The sequence below is a fragment of the Ailuropoda melanoleuca genome, chromosome 11 (assembly GCF_002007445.2).
Source record: "Ailuropoda melanoleuca isolate Jingjing chromosome 11, ASM200744v2, whole genome shotgun sequence".
In the NCBI taxonomy this organism is placed as follows: Eukaryota; Metazoa; Chordata; class Mammalia; order Carnivora; family Ursidae; genus Ailuropoda; species Ailuropoda melanoleuca.
In genome coordinates this window covers 30,851,309-30,860,326 of record NC_048228.1, presented here as the reverse complement: position 1 = coordinate 30,860,326, position 9,018 = coordinate 30,851,309, and the positions used below count along the sequence as shown (strand labels likewise).

The 9,018-nt window shown below is 39.0% G+C and overlaps 1 pseudogene; it reads right to left on the bottom strand.

The window, feature by feature from the left end:
- LOC100467333 overlaps positions 1 to 8,146 on the bottom strand; it is a 25,755-nt pseudogene extending 17,609 nt beyond the window's left edge.
- Positions 8,147 to 9,018: the final 872 nt, after the last annotated feature.

The window sequence follows — 9,018 nt, the reverse complement described above, 5'->3', positions numbered from 1 at the left end:
AGTGGGATAGACTGGTGATGGGTAGTAAGGAGGGCACGTATTGCATGGTGCACTGGGTGTTATACGCAGCTGATGAAGCATCGAACTTTGCATCGGAATCTGGGGATGTATTGTATGGTGATTAACATAATAAAATAAAATTAAATTTAAATTAAATTAAATTAAATTAAAAAAAGGATATTTGCATCTGACACTATATGTTGTTGTTGTTTGTTGTTTCTGTTGTTTGGGGGGGTGGGGAGGGACAAAGGGAGAGGGAGAGAGAGAGAATCTCAAGCAGGCTCCACACCCAGCACAAAGCCCAACTCAGGGCTGGATCTCACAATGCTGAGATCATGACACTGAACTGAAATCAAGAGTCAGATGCTTAACCGACTAAGCCACCCAGGTGCCACCTTACACTATATATTAACTAATTCGAATCTAAATAAAAACTTAAAAAAGAAGGGGAGAAAAGGATATTTGCATCCATGTTAATAATTGACCTAATTTTCTTTTCTCATCTTGTCCTTGTTGGCTTTTTCTAAATTTTGAATTTTTTCAAGATTTTGCTAGACATAAAATAAGTTGGAAAGTTTTACCTCATTTTCTATTTTCTGGAAGAATTTACAAGATTTGGATTGTTTCTACCTAAATGTTTAGCAAAATTCATATTTTATAACATCTGGGCCTGGATATTTTTGTGTGATAGGGTTTTTTTTAAAGATTTTATTTATTTATTTGAGAGAGAGAGAAAGAGAGCAAAAGAGAGAGAGAGCACAAGCTGGGGGGGGGGCAGAGGGAGAGGGAGAAGCAAAATCCCTCCTGAGCAGGGAGCCCAATGCAGGGCTCATTCCCAGGACCCCGAGATCATGACCTGAGCCGAGGCAGACGCTTAACCGACTGAGTCACCCAGGTGCCCTGTGATATGTTTTTAATGATAAATTCAGTCCTTTAGCAGCAATATGACTCTTCAGATTTCCTTTTTCTTCCATAAGTTTATGAAGTTGCCTTTTTATTGGAATTTGTTTATGTCAATCAAATTTTCAATTTTACTGATATAAAGTTGTCAAAAATATCCACTTATCTTTTTCAGCATTTGTAAGATCGAAAATGATATCCTCCTTTACATTCTTGGTCTTGATAATTTCTGCTTTCTTTGTCAATGAGACTGAACAGATTAATCTGGTCTGACTGCTTGCCCTGCCTACCAATAAAAGTCTCTCAGGGGACAAAGAAGGGAGAGAACACTGCAGGTCCAACAGTTGGACTGGGGGCAGGCTTCAGGTGTGACTCTGAGCCCCAACCAACTATAAGCCCATGGCGGCCCCAGACTAGCCCCTTACCAGCTCGGAGAACAAACCCTGTCCAGTATGCCCCCCACACGCACAGTGGGCCATTGCAGCCAGCTGGGCTAAAAGCAAATGCTGCTCAGCCACAACAGTGGAGCACAGGCAACCCCACGGAAGACACCCCTGAAGTGCCCACTTCTGGCGAACAGGGGACAGACGGCTGCAAGGCACGGCCCTCTTCTTCATAAGGCCACTACTTTCAAGATCAGGAGATGCAAAGACTTTCCTAAGACCTAGAAACACGGAGAGTTACACAAAATGAGGAGACAGAGGCATATGTCCAAAATGAAAGAACAGGACAAAATCACAGCAAAAGAGTTCAATGAGGTGGAGATAAGCAGAATGCTTGGTGGAGAATTCAGAGTAACTATCATAAGGATACTTACTGGAACTGAGAAAAGAGTGGGGGATCTCAGTAGGACCTTTAACAAAGAGATAGAAAATATTTTTAAAAGGACCATTCAGAGATGAACAACTCAATAACTAAAATTAAAAATATACTTAAGGGAATCAGTAACAGATTAGAGGAGACAGAAGAACAGATCAGTGACCTGGGAGTCAGTAATGGAAAGCAACCAAGTTGAACAGAAAAAAAAAAAAGAGGAATAATAAAAAATGAGAATAGGTTAAGGAAACTCAGCAACATCATCAAGCATAATAACATTCACACTGTAGGGATCCCAAAGAAGAGAGAAAAAAGAGGGTAGAAAATTAATTTGAAGAAACAGTAGCTGAAAACTTCCCAAATCTGGGGAGGGAAACAGATATCCAAAACCAAGAGGCACAGAAAGCCCCAACAAAATCATCCCAAGGAGGTCCACATCAAGACAAATAATAACTAAAATGGCAAGATGCAGTGATAAAGAGAGAATTTTAAATGCAGCAAGAGAAAAGATAATTTACATACAAGGGAAATCCCATAAGGATATTAGCTGATTTCTCAGGAAAAGGCCAGAAGGGAGTGGCATGATATATTCGAAGTGCTAAAAGGAAAAAACCTGCAGCCAAGAATACTCTAATGGGCAAGGTTATCATTCCAAATAGAAGAACAGATAAAGAGTTTCCCAGACAAACTAAAGGTAAAGGAGTTCATCACCAGTAAACCAGGCTTACCAGAAATGTTAAAGGAAATTCTTTGAGTGGAAAGAAAAGGCCATAATTAGGAGTAAGAAAATTATGAAAGAAAAAAATGCCACAGGTGAAATGCAAACATAATAAAAGCAGTAGATTAATCACTTATAAAACCAGGTGGGGGCTGAAGCACAAACAGTAAAATCAGTTATATTTATAAAAATCAGTTGGGGGGGTGCCTGGGTGGTTTAGTCAGTTAAGTGACAGATTCTTGATTTCAGCTTAAGTCATGATCTCAGGGCTGTGAGATCGAGCCCCACATCAGGCTCCACACTTGGGGGGGGGTTTGCTAGATTCTCTCTCTCTCTCTGCCCCTCCTTCCACTCATATTCTCTCTCTCCAAAATAAATAAATCTTCTAAAAAATCAGTCAAGGGATTACAAAATATGAGGATGTAAAGTATGACATCATATACATAAAACATGGGGAGTAAAAATTTAGTGCTTTTAGAATGGAAAGGTTCAAGCTTGAAAAACCATCAACTTAATATAGACTGCTATGTGCATAAGACATTATATGCGAACCTAATGGTAATCACAAATCAAAAACCTATAACAGATACGCAAAAATAAAGAGAAAGGAATCTAAGCATATCACTAAAGAAAGCCATCAAACCACAAGGGAAGAGAACAAGAGAAGAAAGAAACAGAGAAGAATTATAAAAACAACCATAAACCAAGTTACAAATTGGTAATAAGTACATACCTATCAATAATAATTTTGAATGTAAACGGACTAAATGCTCAAATCAAAAGACGTAGGGTGACTGAATGGATAAAAAAGCAAAACTCATTTATATGCTGCCTATGAGAGACTCACTTCAGACCTAAAGACATGTGCAGATTGAAAGTGAAGGAATGGAAGAACATTTATCATGCAAATGGAAGCGAAAAGAAAGCTGGGGTAGCAATACCTATAGCAGACAAAATAGACTTTAAAACAAAGACTGTCAACTAAGAAATTGGAAGAAAACTGAGAGCTTTTATTCTAAGATCAGGGACAAGACAAGGATGTCCATGCTTACCACTTTTATTCAACCTAGTATCAGAATTCCTAGCTGTAGCAATCAGACAAGAAAAATACATCAAAGGCATCCAAATTGGTAAGGAAGAAGTAAAACTTTCACAATTTGCAGATGACATGATACTATATATAGAAAATCCTAAAGACTACCAAAAATTTATTACAACTGATAAATAAATTCAGTGAAGTCACAACATACAAAATTAAATACAGAAATCTATTGCATTTCTATACACTAATAACAAAGTAGGAGAAAGAGAAATTAAGAAAACAATCCCATGGGGTGCCTGGGTGGCACAGCGGTTAAGCGTCTGCCTTCGGCTCAGGGCGTGATCCCGGGTTATGGGATCGAGCCCCACATCAGGCTCCTCTGATATGAGCCTGCTTCTTCCTCTCCCACTCCCCCTGCTTGTGTTTCCCTCTCTCGCTGGCTGTCTCTGTCTCTGTCGAATAAATAAATAAAATCTTAAAAAAAAAAAAAGAAAACAATCCCATTTACAATTGCACCAAAAATAATAAAATACCTTGGAATAAACTTAACCAAGGAGGTGAAACACCTATACTCTAAAAACTATAAAACACTGATGAAAGAAATTGAAGATGACACAAAGAAATGGAAAGACATTAAACAAAACTTCATCATTCATTAAACAAAACTTCATCATTCCAAACAGCAAATGCTGAGCGTGAAGACTGCAATAATTGAGAAAGTTCTCTGTTAGTAGCCCTGCACTAAAGGAATTAGAAAAGATACATAAAAAAGTATCAATCAAATTTTATAATATAACAAACTGGGGGTTGCCAGAGGGAAGCTTGGGGGAGGGAATAGGTGAAATACATAAAAAGCACACTTACCATGATGAGGACTGAGAAATGTATAGAATTGTTGGAACACTATTGTACACCTGAAATTCAGGTGAACACTGAGTGCTAATTATACTTGAATTATAAATAAATAAATAAATAAATAAATAATCTGAATTAGCAAAGATATGGAAATATTTTCAGTGTTTTTATTTCTAGCATACTTGTAATTAAGATATTCTGTAGGATTTCAATTCAAAATTTAATTGATACTTTTTTATGTATCTTTTAGAATTCCTTTAGTGCAGGGCTACTAACAGAGAACTTTCTCACGTATTGCAGTCTTTAAGCTCAGCATTTGCTGTTTGGAATGATGAAGTTTTGTTACTAAAAGAGAAGGAAAGAATGATCTTGAATAGGCAGAGGAAACAGTATTCGAAGAATGAATGGTTTTGGTCTTACGTAGCAACAGAGCTACATGCCGTTCATGTACGATGTCATACGGTCGGGACACCGTCACGGAGGGTCACAGCAGGGAAGTTTCTCTCTACACTCTGCCATAATGAGTAAGCAGGGAGGGGTACTCGGGAGGAAACAGCAGATAGCTCATGGCCTGGTTTTTGGAGCCATTTATACAAAAACCTACCCACCTATTCTCAGTTTATAGACTTCCTTTCTTCGAAAGGTCATAGTAGAATACTTGCAGTGTGTAATTCATTCTATCTTATTTTTTTTTTATCTCAAGCATCAAGAAAAACAGTAGCCAGAATAGGAGTTCTGCTTAGTTTTAAAGAGTCAGTTATGCTCCTATTTGAATAATCTCTTAATTTTTCTAGATCCCATATGGAACAACTTGGATAAAACTCTAAGTTGAAGAGAAGGCTAATTTCATTCCAGTCTCTTGTAGGAAAGCTTTGGGGCACAGGCAGGTTGCTAAGCTTATTTTTATCATCTTTCTGTGCTTTTCTACTCAGAATAAGTTCTAATACTGACCTGATTACAGACAAGGAAGAGTAACCTATTTAACCAGCATGGAAGAGGCCATCATGACAATATCCATCTTGGCAGTGGATCTTCCAATCCCAGTGAAATTTTCAGCCAACATTTTTCCTACAACTTCGTGAAGACATCCTAAGCTAAACCATCCAGCTAAGCTACTCCTTTACTCCTGACCCACAGAAACTACACAATGTTTGTTTTTTAAGTCACTAAGTTTGGGGTTTGTTTTTAACTTAGTAGATAGATAATACACTAAGTTTTGTACACTTTTCTTCCAACAGAATTGCTGAGAGATACGTCTCCAAAACCTCTCTCCATAATGGATCTTTTCTCATTATTTTAACCATAACATTGTTGCCTCTCACTCAGACTCTGAAAGAGTCTGAATGAAGGTCTGCCCTCACTATTTGCCTGATAACTTTTTTCCTAAATGATGCCCACATAGCAGGAAAAGCCTGACCCAGAAAAAAATCATCCAGAAATCTAAATCTTAGAATACCTAACCCATTAGCATTAGCATCATAAAAATCTAATAATATAGATCTAGGAGCGCCTGGGTGGCTCATTCAGTTGAGCAACCAACTCTTGATTTTAGCTCAGGTCATGATATCGGGGTCTTGGGATCGAGCCCAGGGTCAGGCTCCCTGCTGGGGAGTCTGCTTGTCTCCCTCTCCCTCTGCCCCTTCCCCAACTCGTGCACATGTTCTCTTTCTCTAAAATGAATAAATAAATCTTTAAAAAAATAGATCTAATTTTCAAAATGTGAAAGTGTTTGTTTTTGAGAAAGAGAGAGTGCATGGAGATGGGGGAGGGGCAGAGGGCGAGAGAGAATCTTAAACAGGCTCCACACCCAGCACAGAGCCCAACACACTGAGATCATGACCTGAGCTGAAATCAAGAGTCAGACACTTAACCAACTGAGCCACCCAGGTGCCCCAAAATGCAAAAGATTTTTATGCAGAAACCTAAAAACACTACTGAGAGAAATTTTAACAGATATAAGTGGGGAGATATATTACATTCATGGAATGGAAGATCCAATACTGTAAACAGCTCTCAATGCACCCAAATTGCTCCATAGATCTGTATATTTGACGTGATCATAATCAAAATGGTAACAGAAATTGGGTGTGCAAACTGACAACCTGATTTAAATTGATAAGGATATAAAAGGCTGAGAAGAGATTAGGCACTTATGAAGAATATCCCAAATATGATAGCCAGCCTCTAAAACGACCCCCAATGATCCCTGCCTCCTGGTATTCAAGACCGTGGGTAGACCCCTCCCTTATTGAACAGCCATAGGATATTGCAAAACTAATAGAGTGATTTCTGAGTCTAATTCATAAAAGACGTTGCAACATCTACCCTGCTCTCTCGGACCACTTGTTCTGGGGGATGCCAGCTGCCATGCTGTAAGGTCATGCAAGCAGCCCTAAGTAAAGGCTTATGCAGTGAGAAACTAATGCCTCCTGCCAAGAGCCAGGTGGAAGATCCTGCATGAGGGTCTGCCCTCACAAAGAAATGAAGAGCTTTTGCAGTGTTTTGAATGGAGGCTTTGAATTTTTTGTATTTATTTGTCAGAGAGAGAGAGAGAGCATGAACACAAGAGGGGGAGCAGCAGGCAGAGGGAGAAGCAGGCTCCCCCACAAGCGAGGAGCCTGATGCGGGACTCGATCCCAGGAGCCTGGGATCATGACCTGAACTGAAGGCAGCCGTTTAACCAACTGAGCCACCCAGGTGTCCCAAGGCATTGCATTTTTAAGGGATCTTTTTGCTGTTTGTAGAGCAAGGATGGGAAGAAGGAGACAAGTTAAGAGACAGGCTAAGCCTTACTGAAGTAACTTTAAGCAAAAATTGAAATAAAGAAATTGGATATAATGAATAAACAAGCATTTTGAGCTTTTCTGAAAAGGGAAACAAATTATTCAAGCAAAGGTTTTATTTTATTTTATTTTATTTTATTTTTTTTTAAAGATTTTATTTATTTATTCAACAGAGATAGAGACAGCCAGCGAGAGAGGGAACACAAGCAGGGGGAGTGGGAGAGGAAGAAGCAGGCTCATAGCAGAGGAGCCTGATGTGGGGCTCGATCCCATAACGCTGGGATCACGCCCTGAGCCGAAGGCAGACGCTTAACCGCTGTGCCACCCAGGCGCCCCAAAGGTTTTATTTTTTAAGATGGTAGACATAACAGTATACCTGTATGCTGAAAGAAATGACTCAGGAGAGAAGAAACTTGGAACTTGGAATCTAAACTCCAAAAGAGACAAGAAACCAGTGAAAGAGAGGGAGGGAATGACCAGAAAAGATATGAGGAGTTACTGAAAAACAAATTACGGAGAAGACTTTTACGTAGATACTAGCATCATATTGTAGTCACCAAAAAACCATTCCCCTGTGGAAAGTTTGAGAGTAGGGTGGTATATCTCCATCCTCTTCCACATAGTAAATGCTACAATTATGTGTCAGGAGAGAATGGTTTCCCACAGGAGAGAGAGAGTTTGTTAGCCTTTTCTCTAATCTCCATGGGGAAGGTGCTGTTGACCCCCTAATGCACATTACCACCATTTCTTCTTCAGTTCTTGCTTTTATTCTCCAGTAAACTGGATGTGGTTTATGGAATCCCACCTCTCCACCCCCCATGCCATATTCACTCAGCAAGGCACATGCTGGCTGTTCTCTTTAACTTTATTTTGCAAGTACCATAGAGGGATAAATGGGGGGGTTATTTGCCTGATGATCTGATCTTTCAGTGAGAGAAAAATGTAATCATCTAGATCAGGGTTTCTGAATCTCCGCAGTATGACGTTGGGGCTGGATAATTCGTCGTTGAGGTTGAGTGTTGTCCGGTGCATCGTAGCGTGTTGAGCAACATCTCTGGCTCTTACTCACTAGAAGTCAGTAGGACCTTCCTCTTCCCACCTCCTCCTGCCCAAGTTGTGGACGCCCCCAAAAATCTCCAGACATTGTGTAAAAACTGCCCCCAGATATGAACCACTGGTGAAAATGTAAAATTCCTCAATATATTATTAATAGATCCTCGTAGTGTCAGTGATAATACGTAGGATAAAGCTGAGGATTTATTACCTATATATCTTTATTCTGTGCTTTTAAAATAGATATCATTATGAACATTATGTATCTAGTATAATGCAATAACTTCACCCTCACTTTAAAAGCTGCTACCTTTCTGTACATGATTAGACTGGAGAGAATGAAGGAATGAGAATAGGTGGACTATGGAAATTTAAAATACTGTTGGTTAGATTTGCCACCTGAAACTTCTCAAAATATTTACCTCAAGCATCATGTATTTTTTTCTATCAACTGATCACTGATAATCTAAAATTGGTCTTATTGGCATTGGGTCCATAAATATATATTACTTTGGCTTTGATGTATGAAGAAATAAGACCAGAAAGGTCCAATCAAGCTTGAAAAAGAACATATCTGAATTTAAGATTTACTGCAAAGTTATAGTAACAACAGTGTGTGATTGGCACAAGGACATACAAATAGACCAATGGAACAGTATAGTCAGAAAAAGACTCAGTTTATGACAGATATCAACGCAAGTCTGTAAGGGAATGAATGGTTTTTCAATAATTGGTATTGGAACATTTGGATATTTTATGGAGCAAAATGAAACTTGACCCCTATCAAACATGGTATACAAAATTTAACGTGAGATAGACCATAGCTCTAAATGTGTAAAACAATACAGCTT